Below are 16545 nucleotides of genomic sequence, written 5' to 3' on the forward strand. Positions count from 1 at the left end.
TCCACACCCTCTCCAGCATTTATTGTTTCTAGATTTTTTGATGATGGCCATTCTGACTGGTGTGAAATGATATCTCATTGTAGTTTTGATATGCATTTCTCTAATGATTAATGATGTTGAGCATTCTTTCATGTGTCTGTTGGCAATCTGTATATCTTCTTTGGAGAAATGTCTATTTAGGTTTTCTGCCCATTTTTGGATTGGGTTGTTTGTTCTTTTGTTATTGAGCTGCATGAGCTGCTTGTAAATTTTGGAGATTAACCCTTTGTCAGTTGCTTCATTTGCAAATATTTTCTCCCATTCTGAGGGTTGTCTTTTGGTCTTGTTTATGGTTTCCTTGGCTGTGCAAAAGCTTTTAACTTTCATTAGGTCCCGTTTGTTTATTTGTGTTTTTATTTCCATTTCTCTACGGGCTGGGTCAAAAAGGATCTTGTTGTCGTTTATGTCGTAGAGTGTTCTGCCTATGTTTTCCTCTAAGAGTTTGATAGTGTCTGGCCTTACATTTAGGTCTTTAATCCATTTTGAGTCTATTTTTGTGTATGGTGCTAGGGAGTGTTGGAATTTCATACTTTTACATGTACCTGTCCAGTTTTCCCAGCACCACTTATTGAAGAGGCTGTCTTTTCTCCACTGTATATGCTTGCCTCCTTTATCAAAGATAAGGTGACCATATGTGCGTGGGTTTATCTCTGGGCTTTCTATCCTGTTCCATTGATCTATGTTTCTGTTTTTGTGCCAGTACCATACTGTCTTGATTACTGTAGCTTTGTAGTATAGTCTGAAGTTAGGGAGCCTGATTCCTCCAGCTCCATTCCTCGTTCTCAAGATTGCTTTGGCTATTCGGGGTCTTTTGTGTTTCCATACAAATTGTGAAATTTTTTCTTCTAGTTCTGTGAAAAATGCCCGTGGTAGTTTGATAGGGATTGCATTGAATCTGTAGATTGCTTTGGGTAGTAGAGTCATTTTCACAATGTTGATTCTTCCAATCCAAGAACATGGTCTATCTCTCCATCTATTTGTATCATCTTTAATTTCTTTCAGCAGTGTCTTATAATTTTCTGCATACAGGTCTTTTGTCTCCTTAGGTAGGTTTATTCCTAGATATTTTATTCTTTTTGTTGCAATGGTAAATGGGAGTGTTTTCTTAATTTCACTTTCAGATTTTTCATCACTAGTGTATAAGAATGCCAGAGATTTCTGTGCATTAATTTTGTATCCTGCTACTTTACCAAATTCATTGATTAGCTCTTGTAGTTTTCTGGTAGCATCTTTAGGATTCTCTCTGTATAGTATCATGTCATCTGCAATCAGTGACAGGTTTACTTCTTCTTTTCTGATTTGGATTTCTTTTTCTTCTCTGATTGCTGTGGCTAAAACTTCCAAAGCTATGTTGAATAATAGTGGTGAGAGTGGGCAAACTTGTCTTGTTCCTGATCTTAGTGGAAATGGTTTCAGTTTTTCACCATTGAGGACGATGTTGGCTGTGGGTTTGTCATATATGGCCTTTATTATGCTGAGAAAAGTTCCCTCTATGGCTACTTTCTGCAGGGTTTTTATCGTAAATGGGTGTTGAATTTTGTCAAAAGCTTTCTCTGCATCTATTGAGATGATCATATGGTTTTTCTCCTTCAATTTGTTAGTATGGTGTATCACGTCGATTGATTTGCGTATATTGAGGAATCCTTGCATTCCTGAAATAAACCCCACTTGATCATGGTGTATGATCCTTTTAATGTGCTGTTGGGTTCTGTTTGCTAGTATTTTGCTGAGGATTTTGCATCTATGTTCATCACTGATATTGACCTGTAGTTTTCTTTCTTTGTGACCTCTTTGTCTGGTTTTGGTATCAGGGTGATGGTGGCCTCGTAGAATGAGTTTGGGAGTGTTCCTCCCTATGCTATATTTTGGAAGAATTTGAGAAGGATAGGCGTTAACTCTTCTCTAAATGTTTGATAAAATTTGCCTGTGAAGCCATCGGGTCCTGGGCTTATGTTTGTTGGAAGATTTTTAATCACAGTTTCAATTTCAGTGCCTGTGATTGGTCTGTTCATATTTTCTATTTCTTCCTGGTTCGGTCTCGGCAGGTTGTGCATTTCTAAGAATTTGTCCATTTCTTCCAGGTTGTCCATTTTATTGGCATAGAGTTGCTTGTAGTAATCTCTCATGATCCTTTGTATTTTTGCAGTGTCAGTTGTTACTTCTCCTTTTTCATTTCTAATTCTATTGATTTGAGTCGTCTCCCTTTTTCTCTTGATGCGTCTGGCTAATGGTTTATCAATTTTGTTTATCTTCTCAAAGAACCAGCTTTTTGTTTTATTGATCTTTGCTATCGTTTCCTTCATTTCTTTTTCATTTATTTCTGATCTGATCTTTATGATTTCTTTCCTTCTGCTAACTTGGGGTTTTTTGTTGTTGTTGTTGTTCTTCTTTCTCTAATTGCTTTAGGTGCAAGGTTAGGTTGTTCATTTGAGATGTTTCCTGTTTCTTAAGGTAGGATTGTATTGCTGTCAACTTCCCATTAGAACTGCTTTTGCTGCATCCCATAGGTTTTGGGTCGTCGTGTCTCCATTGTCATTTGTTTCTAGGTATTTTTTGATTTCTTCAGTGATCACTTCGTTATTAAGTAGTGTATTGTTTATCTTCCATTTGTTTGTATTTTTTACATATCTTTTCCTGTAATTGATATCTAGTCTCATAGCGTTGTGGTCAGAAAAGATACTTGATACGATCTCAATTTTCTTAAATTTAGCAAGGCTTGATTTGTGACCCAAGATATGATCTATCCTGGAGAATGTTCCATGAGCACTTGAGAAAAATGTGTATTTTGTTGTTTTTGGATGGAATGTCCTATAAATATCAATTAAGTCCATCTTGTTTAATGTATGATTTAAAGCTTGTGTTTCCTTATTTATTTTCATTTTGGATGACCTTTCCATTGGTGAAAGTGGGGTGTTAAAGTCCCTTACTATGATTTTGTTACTGTCGATTTCCCCTTTTATGGCTGTTAGTATTTGCCTTATGTATTGAGGTGCTCCTATGTTGGGTGCATAAATATTTACAATTATTATATCTTCTTCTTGGATCAATCCCTTGATCATTATGTAGTGTCCTTCTTTGTCTCTTGTAATAATCTTTATTTTAACGTTTATTTTGTCTGATATGAGTATTGCTACTCCAGCTTTCTTCTGATTTCCATTTGCATGGACTATCTTTTTGCATCCCCTGACTTTCAGTCCGTATGTGTCCCTAGGTCTGAAGTGGGTCTCTTGTAGACAGCATATATACGGGTTTTGTTTTTGTATCCATTCAGCCAGTCTGTGTCTTTTGGTGGGAGCATTTAATCCATTTACATTTAAGGTGATTATCGATATGTATGTTCCTATTCCCATTTTCTTAATTGTTTTGGGTTTGTTATTGTAGGTGTTTTCCTTCTCTTGTGTTTCTTGCCTAGAGAAGTTCCTTTAGCATTTGTTGTAAAGCTGGTTTGGTGGTGCTGAACTCTCTCAGCTTTTGCTTGTCTGTAAAGGTTTTAATTTCTCCATCAAATCTGAATGAGATACTTGCTGGGTAATCTTGGTTGTAGGTTTTTCTCCTTCATCACTTTAAATATGTCCTGCCACTCCCTTCTGGCTTGCAGAGTTTCTGCTGAAAAACCAGCTGTTAACCTTATGGGGATTCCCTTGTGTGTTATTTGTTGTTTTTCCCTTGCTGCTTTTAATATGTTTTCTTTGTATTTAATTTTTGATAGTTTGATTAATATGTGTCTTGGCGTGTTTCTCCTTGGATTTATCCCGTTTGGGACTCTCTGTGCTTCCTGGACGTGATTAACTATTTCCTTTCCCGTATTAGGGAAGTTTTCAAATATAATCTCTTCAAATATTTTCTCAGTGCCTTTCTTCTTCTCTTCTTCTTCTGGGACCCCTGTAATTCGAATGTTGGTGCGTTTAATGTTGTCCCAGAGGTCTCTGAGACTGTCCTCAGGTCTTTTCATTCTTTTTTCTTTATGCTGCTCTGCAGTAGTTATTTCCACTATTTTATCTTCCAGGTCACTTATTTGTTCTTCTGCCTCAGCTATTCTGCTATTGATCCCTTCTAGCGTATTTTTAATTTCATTTATTGTGTTGTTCATCATTGCTTGTTTCCTCTTTAGTCCTTCTAGGTCCTTGTTAAATGTTTCTTACATTTTCTGTATTCTATTTCCAAGATTTTGGATCATCTTTACTATCATTATTCTGAATTCTTTTTCAGGTAGCCTGCCTATGTCCTCTTCATTTGTTAGGTCTGGTGTGTTTTTACCTTGCTCCTTCATCTGCTGTGTGTTTTTCTGTCTTTTCATTTTGCTGATCGTACTGTGTTTGGGGTCTCCTTTTCACAGGTTGCAGGTTCCTAGTTCCCGTTGTTTTTGGTGTCTGTCCCCAGTGGCTAAGGTTGATTCAGTGGGTTGTGTAGGTTTCCTGGTGGAGGGGAGTAGTGCCTGTGTTCTGGTGGATGAGGCTGGATCTTGTCTTTCTGGTGGGCAGGTCCACATCTGGTGGTGTTTTGGGGTGTCTGTGGCCTTATTATGGTTTTAGACAGCCTCTCTGCTAATGGATGGGGCTGTGTTCCTGTCTTGCTAGTATTTTGGCATAGGGTGTCCAGCACTGTAGCTTGCTGGTCGTTGAGTGAAGCTGGGTCTTGGTGTTGAGATGGAGATCTCTGGGAGATTTTCGTCGTTTGTTATTACATGGAGCTGGAAGGTCTCTTGTGGATCAGTGTCCTGAAGTTGGCTTTCCCACCTCAGTGGCACAGCCCTGACACCTGGCTGGAGCACCAAGAGCCTGTCCTCCACATGGCTCAGAATAAAAGGGAGAAAAAAATAGAAAGAAAGAAAGAAAGAAAGAGGGTAAAATAAAATGAAGTAAGATAAAATAAAATAAAGTTATTAAAATAAAAAAATATTATTAAAAAAATTTTTTTAAAGTAAAAAAAAAAAAAAACCAAAACCAAAAAAAAAAACCCGGATAGACAGAACCCTAGGACAAATGGTTAAAGCAAAGCTATACAGACAAAATCTAACACGGAAGCATACACATACACACTCACAAAAAGAGGAAAAGGGGAGAAAATAATCTATCTTGCTCCCAAAGTCCACCATCTCAATTTGGGATGATTTGTTGTCTATTCAGCTATTCCACAGATGCAGGGTACATCAAGTTGACTGTGGAGATTTCATCCGCTTCTCCTGAGGCTGCTGGGAGAGATTTCCCCTTCTCTTCTTTGTTCGCACAGCTCCTGGGATTCAGCTTTGGATTTGGACCCGCCTCTGTGTGTAGGTCGCCTGAGGACGTCTGTTCTTCGCTCAGACCGGACGGGGTTAAAGGAGCAGCTGATTTGGTGGCTCTGGCTCACTCAGGCCTGGGGGGAGGGAGGGGTACAGATGCGGGCGAACCTGCGGCGGCAGAGGCCGGCGTGACGTTGCTCCAGCCTGAGGCGCGCCCGTGCGTTCTCCTGGGGAAGTTGTCGCTGGATCACGGGACCCTGGCAGTGGCGGGCTACACAGGCTCCCGGGAGGGGAGGTGGGGATAGTGACCTGTGCCCACACACAGGCTTCTTGGTGGCGGCAGCAGCAGCAGCCTTAGCGTCTCATGCCCGTCTCTGGGGTCCGCGCTGATAGCAGCGGCTCGTGCCCGTCTCTGGAGCTCCTTTAAGCAGCGCTCTTAATCCCCTCTCCTCGCGCACCAGGAAACAAAGGGGCAAGAAAAAGTCTCTTGTCTCTTCGGCAGCTCCAGACTTTTCCCGGACTCCCTCCCGGCTAGCTGTGGTGCACTAACCCCTTCAGGCTGTGTTCACGCTGCCAACCCCAGTCCTCTCCCTGGGATCCGACTGAAGCCCGAGCCTCAGCTCCCAGCCCCCGCCCGCCCCGGCGGGTGAGTAGACAAGCCTCTCGGGCTGGTGAGTGCTGGTCGGCACCGATCCTCTGTGCGGGAATCTCTCCGCTTTGCCCTCTGCACCCCTGTTGCTGTGCTCTCCTCCGTGGCTCTGAAGCTTCCCCCATCCTCCACCCGCAGTCTCCGCCCACGAAGGGGCTTCTAGTGTGTGGAAACCTTTCCTCCTTCACAGCTCCCTCCCACTGGTGCAGGTCCCGTCCCTATTCTTTTGTCTCTGTTTTTTCTTTTTTTCTTTTGCCCTACCCAGGTACGTGGGGAGTTTCTTGCCTTTGGGGAGGTCTGAGGTCTTCTGCCAGCGTTCAGTGGGTGTTCTATAGGAGCAGTTCCACGTGTAGATGTATTTCTGATGTATCTGTGGGGAGGAAGGTGATCTCCGCATCTTACTCTTCCGCCATCTTCTCAAAAATCTCCAATCTTTTGTTGATGGGCACTTGAGTTGCTTCTATGTCTTGGTTACTGTAAATACTGCTGCTATGACCATTGGGGTGCATGTGTCTTTTTGAATTAGAATTTTCATTTTTTCTGGATATATACCTAGGAGTTGAATTGCTGGATCGTTTGTAGTTCTATTTTTAGTTTTTAAGGAAACTCCATACTCTTTTCTATAGTGGCTGCACCAATTTACATTCCCATCTACAGTGTACAATTCCCTTTTCTCCCCATCCTCTCTAGCATTTATTATTTATAGACTTTTTGATGATATCCATTATCTTTGGCCACTTCTTAAAAAGGCATCAGGTAATATATCCTTATGCTTCTTGGAGTAATGAGATTTCTCAGCCAATTTCCTGCACATAGGTGGTTGGGGCACAAGGATTGTTTTATGTCTCAAAATAAATGCTTTTTTTTTTTTTTTTTTTTAGCGCAGGTTGATGACCTCTTTTAATAATATGACTCTGACAAAAATCTTACTCAATTTAACTTTCTTTCCAACTTGATTCCAGTCAGCTCCATGTGTCAACAGACATGCCCGTGGTAACTAGAAATAAATTTCCTCCCATACACTTACCTTTCTCTCATCTTATGTCATTCAGAATATAATCAGGAGACAAAACCACACCATTAATTTAAACATATATATATATATATATATATGTTGTTATGTAAGAAAAAAAGAGTTAAATACTGAAAGGGTAAAAGAGTGCTAGAGCAAGGAGTGTGGTGCACAAAAATAGGACTGTGCTGTAGTGATCAGATGGTGTCCTCCCCAGAGCATCTTACTTTCAATGAACTTATTCAGACAAATAATTGGTTATGGTTGCAGTGATTTCTTTTTGTGTTGGCTGAGGTAAACTGGCCAGATCATGCCCACACAAGTTATAGTTAAAGGATGGAAATTAATTGGAATTGCGTACAGAAGACTTTAATTATTCCAGGAAGTAAAAAGCACTGTATTTGGGTATGTAAACATATTCACTCTTGATAGTTTTTTGTTTTGTTTATTGGAAAGAAATATTGGTGATATTTCTAGAATAATGGCATGCGGAGCTTATCACATCCTCTTCCTGAAAAGCAATGATAAAACTGGACAAAATTATCAAAAGCAACAATTCCAGGACTCTAAAAACTGACTATGGTATCAGTAAATTGAGAAGTGCTTATTGAAGTAAAACAAAAATAACAAAAAAAAACCCTACTGAACCTTGAGCAATAACAGTGGGAGTCTGTGGCATTATTGCCTGTGTCAGTTCTTACCAACACCCCCTTCCCTGGTTCCATGAGCAACAGTAGTTCTGCCAGGGTGGGGCAAGCTGTGAAAATCAGAAGTTTACTGCTAAAGAGGTCTGACTTGATTTGGAACAGAACTCTAGATGCCCAATACCTTTGGTCATTGTCAGAAAGCAATTTTGGTGGAAACCAATGAGGAATGGCAACATTGCAGGTAGTATGAAGTCATGATCTTAGTTGAGGTTAACAGCAGACTGGCAGACTAACGAAAAATTTAACAGAAAAATCCCCAAAATGAGACCACTAGAGTGGGCCATAATAAACTCCCACATGTCCTTGGTGGTCTGGATGTGTGAACACATGTGTCAGGCTGCATACATGCTGGGAAAAAATTGGAGACAACCTTAGCTATCGACACATTCCTGGCTGAATGTAAGCTTATGTGCAGGCATGGGGGAGACAGGGTGGTGTCCAATAGAAAATAAAAGCTAGAAAGACTAGCAAAAGCTAGCAAACTTGAATTCTGAATACATTCTGCAGCCCACATACAGATACATTGGGAAAGGATGGAAACCTTACTGATGGAAAGGGTTTTAGTGTAAACGTTTTCAATTGACTGCTAAGCTATGCTGACACAGGGTTAACCCCTAAAAAGATAGGGTTACCTAAAAATAAGAATTTTAAAAATTAAAAATCTGAACAGAGACATCAGCAGGGAGACAGATATCATATAATTAATTTAGGTATATTTTTGAAAAGAAGAAACAGCCACAAATCTGAGAGGTAGGAGGAGGCATATCAGAATACAGAATTGCTGTAATATTTTTTCTAAAATGCTTAATTTTCAACAGAAAACATTAGGAGACAAGAAATTGAAACCCATAAAATAGAAGCTGCATGGGCTCTAGATATTGGATTTAGCAGACTAAAACTTGAAAACATCTATTATAAATATGTCTAAAAAAAAAGAGAAGGGAACCATGTTTAAAGAATTTAAGAAAAGTATGATGGTAATGACCCACTGAATAGAAAATATTAATAAAAGGATAGCAATTATTTTAAAAAAGAACCAAGTAGAAAGTCTGTAGTTGAAGGCTTCAAAAATGAAAATTTTTAAATTCACTAATTTCAACAGAAGATTCAAGATGACAGAAGGAAGAATAAGTGAACTTGAAGATAGATTAATAGGAATTATCCAATCTGAAAAATAGAAAGAGAAATAAATGAAGAAAAATGAACAGACTCTCAGAGAGTCATCAGACATATTAATATATGCATAATGGGAATCCCAGAAGGAAAGCAGAGGAAGAAATGGGTAAAAAAAATTTTCAGAAACAATAGCCAAAATTTTTTCAAATTTGATGAAAAATAATAATATAATAAAACCACAATGAGGCATCACCTCACACTGGTCAGAATGGCCATCATCAAAAAATCTACAAACAATAAATGCTGGAGAGGGTGTGGAGAAAAGGGAACCCTCTTGCACTGTTGGTGGGAATGTAAATTGATACAGCCACTATGGAGAACAGTATGGAGATTCCTTAAAAAACTAAAAATAGAACTACCACATGACCCAGCAATCCCACTACTGGGCACATACCCTAAGAAAACTGTAATTCAAAAAGAGACATGTACCACAATGTTCATTGTAGCACTATTTACAATAGCCAGGACATGGAAGCAACCTAATTGTCCATCGACAGGTGAATGCATAAAGAAGATGTGGCACATATACACAATGGAATATTACTCAGCTATAAAAAAGAAATGAAATTGAGTTATTTCTGAGAGGTGAATGGACCTAGAGTCTGTCATACAGAGTGAAGTAAGTCAGAAAGAGAAAAACAAACATTGTATGCTAACACATATATATGGAATCCAAAAAAAAAAAAAATGGTTCTGATGAACTTACGAGCAGGACAGGAATAATGACACAGACATAGAGAATGGACTTGAGGACACGGGGTGGGAAGGGTACGCTGGGATGAAGTGAGAGAGTAGCACGGACATATATACACTACCAAATGTAAAATAGATAGCTAGTGGGAAGCAGCTGCATAGCACAGGGAGATCAGCTAGGTGCTTTGTGACCACCTAGAGGGGTGAGATAGGGAGAGTGAGAAGGAGGCACAAGAGGGAGGGGATATGGGGATATATGTATACATATAGCTGATTCAATTTTTTATATAGCAGAAACTAAAAAACATTGTAAAGCAATTATGCTGCAATAAAGATGTTAAAAAAATTAATCTAAAATTCAAGAGACCCAATATACACCAAGTAGGATCAAAGAAATCTGTATCTGGACATATCAAATCAAAGATAAAGACCAAGAGGGAATCTTGAAAGCAGCAGGAGAAAAAAGACTTATCTTACATAAAGGAACAACATTCCAATTAATAACTGGCTTCTCATTAGAAAAAAAAAAAAAAATGGAGGACAGTGAGATAAAATACTCAAAGTGCTAAAAGGAAAAATCTGTCAACCAAGAATTCCATACCCAGTCAAACTATCCTTCAAAATGAAGTTGAAATAAGGGTATTTTCAGATTAACAGACTGAGATAATTCATTGCTAGCAATCTTGCCCTATAAGAAATACTAAAGAAAGTCTTTCCATATGAAAGAAAAGGATATAGGATGTTAAATCAAATTTATAGGAGGAAATAAAGAGCAAGGAAATGGTAAATATAAGGGTAACTGTAAAAGACTGCATAAATATATTTCCCTATCCTCTACTAACTGAATTAAAAAGGTTAAAGAATGTATAAAGTTTAAATTAAAATATTGTATTGATGATATATCATAGAGATGTAATAAAAATGGCAATAACAGCACAAAGGAGGGAAAGTTAATGGAACTATATTGGATGAGTTTCTCTATTACCAAACTTAATAATCTAAAGTAGATTCGGGTAAATTAAGATGCACATTGTAATGATTATAGCAACTATGATGGTTAATCTTTGTGTCAATTTTACTGCACTACAGGGTGCCCAGATTAAACATTATTTCTGGGTGTGTCTGTGAGGGTGTTTCTGCATGAAATCAGCATTTGAATCGGTGGACTCAGTAGACTGCCCTCCCCAGGGTGGGTGAGCATCATCCAACCTGTTGAGGGCCTGAATAGAACAAAAGGCAGAAGAAGGAAGAATTTGCCTTTTTTTCTTTCTTATTTGCCTGGTTGAGTTGGGACATTGGTCTTCTTCTGCCCCTAGACTGGGATTTACACCATTGCCTCCCCTGGTTCTTAGACCTTCAGACTCAGGCTGAAATTATACCACCGGTTTTCCTGGGTCTCCAGCTTGCAGATGGCAGATCATGGGACTTCTTAGTCTCCATAATCATGTGAGTCAACCCCTCATAATAAAAATCAATCTCTCTCTCTCCCTCTTCTGTCCCTCTCTACTGATTCCTATTGGTTCGGTTTCTCTGGAGAACCCCAACTAATACAGCAACCACTATGTAAGTAACTGAAAATACAGCTACAAAATCAACAAAGGAATTACTAGGGCACAGTAAAAAAATGTATATAGTGGAAAAGAAAGAAGTAGAGAAGTGAAAGTGTTACCGACCAGGGTTCTTGCCCTCCTTAATCAATAGGAAATGATAAGAGGCCAGACAAGAAATTCAAGCAAGGCTTTATTGGAGCCCCTGCTGCAGCAAGGGGGGAGCCAGAACAAACAACAGTTTCCCTTGTTACCCTGCTCCCTGAGGGGGGGGCGAGCTGGTTCCTTATATGGGGGTGAGGGTAAGGGTGTGTCCAGGGGTTGGGCCAGAGGGGTGGCTTAGGTGGTTTGCCCACCCCTTTGTGATGTTGTGTGCAGGGGGCATGCACAGTACCCTGTTTTTGCTCCCAACCCCCTGTTTTTTCTCCTGGCTCTTCAGAAGTGGCATTTGGGCTTTTTTGGTCTTTTTGTATTTTTTGTCCATAATTTGTCCCAACTGAGCATGCACGCAGTTATTTTTAGTCCCTTATAGTTTCTTTGTATTTTTTGGCTTGAGGAAATGTTTGTCCAGATGCAAACACTGCAGCACTGCTGCAAAGGGTCCCAGGTCCCAGCCTGTCTCATTTCCCTCTGAGAGACTCTACACCCTTATTCTTAAGGGGTGAGGGCCCAAAGGTCTCTTCTTTTGAAACTTCTTCCTGCTGGCCAGGGTCTGCAGACCCTAGCCTACCCTAGAGGTATAGAAATCCCTTGCTGACTGTTCCAACGACCTGTAGGGAGCTGGGCCACTCTCCACTGGAATGGGCTGAATTCCTTGAGCCCTCATGAGTCTTACTTCAAACTGTTAGAGCCCAGAAGACACAAACTTAACCAAAAAGTTAAACAGACAAGGGCTAGAAAGAACAACAATAGCCACTAAAGGGTCTGGGAAGGGAAGGAACCAGGTTAACTTTGGGAGGGCTTCTTTCTTTCTTCTTCTTCTTTTTTACCTGTTGACCAGACAGTGGAGGCAATATCGCCCCTGTTGAAATTGTGAAGCCACTCTGCCTGGGTGTATATTTCCTTAATATTAACTGTTACCTGTCCTGTCACATTGATCCATGTGTAACAGGAAGTATTAGTTAACCAAGTGCAGCAGGAAGTATTAGTTATCACACAAGCTCCATCTTGTTCTGCAAGACAAAAGCCAGACAATTGTCAAGAACCGCATCAGCCAAGGAAAAAAGAGAGGTTCCAAGTCTTGTTAAGGCTTCAAATAGGAGTCCAACCCACTACATCATTTTACTTACCTGTCGATGGTGCCTATCTTTTGAATAGGTATCTCAGATTTTCCACTGACTCAGAGGTGTATTGTTCTTCGGTTGTGACCTGTGGGGTTTGTGGAGGTAAAACTTTAGTCTGGACAAATATACGCAACTAGATATATATCCCTTGAAGTTTGACAGCAGTAGGGGTGGCTAAAATTACTTTATAAGGGCCCTTTCATCTTGGCAATTGTTGGTCTTTGGGGCACCCCCCTTTCCATGTTTTAAGAAGAACTTAGTCCCCAGGGTTTATTTGTGAAGGAACTGCTCCTTCCTCTATATCTTTAGTGGGAGCTGACAGTGCCTTGTGAGCATAATCCTGGATTGCCTTCTGAACTTGTTCTAGATTAATAATATATCTCAGGGTCTGGTTCACTTCCTCATCTGATAGAACATCAGTAGTAAGAAAAGGCCTCCCATAGGTCATTTCAAATGGGCTAAGCCTCAGACCACTCCTGGGGGCTACACAGACCCTGAAGAGTACAATAGGAAGCAAGTTGGTCCAGGGTTCATGAGTTTCTTGGCAGACCTTTGCTAAGGTTTTCTTTATTTTTTAAAAAATATTTATTTATTTACTTATTTGTTTATTTATTTATTTGGCTGTGCTGGGTCTTAGTTGCTGCCTATGGGATCTTTGCTGTGGCATGCAGGATCTTTAGTTTTGCGGCATGCGGGAATCTCTTAGATGTGGCATGCGGGATCTAGTTCCCCAACCAGGGATTGAACCCAGGCCTGCTGCATTGGGAGCAAGGAGTCTTAACCACTGGACCACCAAGAAATGCCACTAAAGTTTTCTTTAAAGTATTGTTCATTTTCTCTACCTTCCCTGAAGACTGAGGGTGCCAAGAAGTGGCTTGTAGTCTATCCCTAGGGCCGTTGTGAGCCCCTGTGTGATTTTGGCTATAAAAGAGGGCCCGTTATCACTCTGGAGGGACTTTGGAAATCCAGACTGAGGAATTATTTCTTTTAAAAGGGACTTACACACTTCCATGGCCTTTTCAGATCGGGTGGGGAAGGCTTCAACCCATCCTGTGAAAGTATCAACAGACACCAGAAGGTATTTATATCCTGATCATGAGGGCATTTGCGTGAAATCTAACTGCCAGTCTTCCCTCAGGCATGTCCCCCGGCATTGCATTGGCCTGAGTAACGAAGTGGGGAGTAGATAGGTCTGTGGGTTATTAGGGGCACATAAATTCCAGGCAAGCATTACTTGTTTGATTGTTCTTTTAAGCTCCTTCCCTGAAAAAGCCTTTTGCATCAAGTCCCATAGTGCACCCCTCCCATAGTGGGTGGCATCATGTAAGCTCTTAGTGAGTTTCCATTGTTGGGCCTCAGGGATTAGCACCCTATCCTCCTTTCTATACCAGCCTGTGCTTCCTTGCTCATAGCTCCATTTCTCAGAATTTTCTTGTTCCTGTGGGGAATAGTGGGGGAGCTAGGGAGTTCAGGGGGCCAATCACTAGGGCCATAACTTGTTCAGGTTCCTGCAATCGAGCTGTCTGTTTTGCAATTTGATCAGCTTTGCTGTTCCCTTGGCTAACAAAAGGCCCCTCCCTGTGATGGCCCCTACAGTGGACTACTGCTACCTAGGTCGGGAGCTGCACTGTTTCTAAAAGAGTCAAAACCAAATCTTTATGTTTTAGGGGGGAACTTCTAGCGATTACCATTCCTCTTTCTTTCCAAATGGCAGCATAAGCATGGAACACATGGAACCCATACTTAAAGTCAGTAAAAACATTTAATTTCTTATCCTTCCCTAATTGCAAACTCTCGTTAAGGCAATTGGTTCAGCCTTTTGGGCTGATGTCTGGGGTGGCAGGGCCTTGGCTTCTACGACTTCATCTAGGCTAACTATGGCATACACCACCTTTCAGTTTACCATTTCTACAAAACTGCTCCCATCAGTAAACCATTCGACCTCAGGGCTGTCTAGAGGCTCATCTAGAAGATCAGACCTACTGGAGTAAGTTTGTTCTATGGTCTCTATACACTGACGCAATAGGTCTCCACTCTTGACCACTGGAAGCAGAGTTGATGGGTTTGGGGTTTGGCACACCTTTAAGGTAATGTTGGGGGTGTCCATTAGGAGGGCCTGTTATTTTGTTAACCTTCCTCCAGTCAACCGATGTCCTCTGACTTCCAGCACAGATTGTACCTGATGAGAGGTTAACACATCTAAATGTTGTCCCAGGGTGAGCTTGGAAGACCCATTACCTAACAGGGCTGTGGCTGCTCCTGCCCGCAGGCAGCTGGGCCGTCCCAGGGCCACTGAGTCCAGCTGTTCTGAAAAGTAAGCCCCTGTTCTCTGATCTGGTCCCAGCTTTTGGGTCAGGACTCCTAGTGCTATCCCTGACTTCTCGTGAATGTATAGGGTAAAGGGTTGGTCCAAATTTGGAAGCTCCAGTGCTGGTGCTCTACTTAATTCAGTCCTTAGAGTCTCAAAGGCCCACTGGTGGTCCTTATTCCACTGAAGGGGTTCTCTTACTTCTCCCTTTAGAGCCTCATATAGGGGTTTTGCTATAAGGCCATAATTTGGAATCCGGACACAACAGAACACAGCCATCCTGAGAAAGCCTCGAAGTTGCCTCTTTGCGGTTGGAGATGGTAATGCACTAATTGCTGTTTTTTGATCTATGGCCAGGGCTTGTACCCCTGGGGTCAAAACAAATCCTACATATTGAACCCACTGCTGTGAGATCTGAGCCTTTGTTGGAGAGACTTTATATCCCCTTTCTGCCAGAAAATTTAGGACCCTAATGGTATTTTGATCTGAATCTCGTTCGGTCTCACTAGTTATCAATAAATCATCAACATATTGTAGCAGAGTTCCCCTCTCAAGGCTCAGTTCCCTCAGTTCCCTTGCTAACGTGTTTCCAAAAGATGGGGGCTGTCCCAAATCGCTGAGGAAGCACTGTTCACGTATATTGGGTAGCCTCCAGGGTGTCAGGGTCCCTCCATTCAAAGGCAAAAAGGTATTGAGACTCAGGATGTAGAGGAATACAGAAAAGTGCATCTTTGAGGTCCAAAACAGAGAAATACTGGGTGCTCCCTGGCACTTGGGTGAGGAAGGTGTATGTGTTTGGCACCAATGGGTGAATAGGGATGAGTGCCTCATTCACTGCTTGTAAGTCTTGCACAAACCAAAACTCCCCATTAGGCTTCTGAATGGGGAGGATCGGGGTGTTGCAAGGGGATTGGCAGGGCCTAATGAGTCTGTGTTTTAGGAACTTGCTGAGCAGCAGTTGGATTCCCCTCAGGGCCTCAGGCTTTAAAAGATCTTTTCCAGGGGTATTTTCCCCCAGGCTTTAATTTTATGTTTATTGGGGGAACAGGTTTTGCCCTTCCTGGCACTGAGGTATCCCAAACTGCAGGATCTACTTGTTCCCTAATATCTTGGGGAATGTCTTGGGGAATATTTTGATGACCAGCAGGTGGGTCACCTGGGGCTACTAACAGATGCATTCTCTGCTTGAATTCTCTACCTCCTAAGAATATACTAGCTCTTAACTTATTTAGCAACTCTCTTCTGAGGAGGAGGACAGGGCATTCTGGCATATACAAAAAGGAGTGAATAATAATAGTGGACCTGACTCTGTGGGCAAGGGGAGATGTAAATCACCTTACCTTTGGCTGTCTATCAACTCCTGTCACAGTACAGTCTCTGTTGGAGAGGCGGGCAGCTGGCCAAGTCAGAACAGAGCAGGTGGCTCCAGTGTCTACAAGAAATTCAGTTCTCCTACCTGCCACATCGAGGTTGACCCGAGGCTCTGCTGGAGTGGTGAGGATGGATCGAGTGGGATCTGGAGCTGGGAAGGCACTCAGGCCCCATCAGTTGGTGTGCAGGAATCTCTCATTGGAGAGAATTGTAAGGACCTGGGGCCAGTCAAGTTTGCCCCTTGGGTGTCTCACAGGAAAGCGCTCAGGACATTCCCCCTTCCAGTGCCCCGCCTTCCAACAAAAGGCATACTTGTTCGAGCCCAGGCAGCTTCTTGGCAGTCTGTCCAGGCTTCTTGGCCCTCCAGCGTCCCTTCGAGATGGTGGGTGGATCAGAGCAGCCAAAAGTTGTGTTTTCTTTTTTAGCCTCTTATCCTTATTGGACTCCTCCATTAAGTCGCGGTTGTTATAGACCTTGAAAGCCTCCTCTACCAAGGTTGACAGTGGGGTTTGGGGCCCAGACTCAAGCTTTTGTAATTT

General features: G+C 41.6%; 1 protein-coding gene across 5 annotated transcripts in view; it reads left to right on the forward strand.

Moving 5' to 3' along the window:
• MFSD14B (major facilitator superfamily domain containing 14B) overlaps positions 1-16545 on the forward strand; it is a 463050-nt gene that overhangs the window by 219503 nt on the left and 227002 nt on the right. The window lies entirely within an intron of this gene.

The sequence above is a fragment of the Balaenoptera acutorostrata genome, chromosome 6 (genome assembly GCF_949987535.1).
Source record: "Balaenoptera acutorostrata chromosome 6, mBalAcu1.1, whole genome shotgun sequence".
NCBI lineage: Eukaryota > Metazoa > Chordata > Mammalia > Artiodactyla > Balaenopteridae > Balaenoptera > Balaenoptera acutorostrata.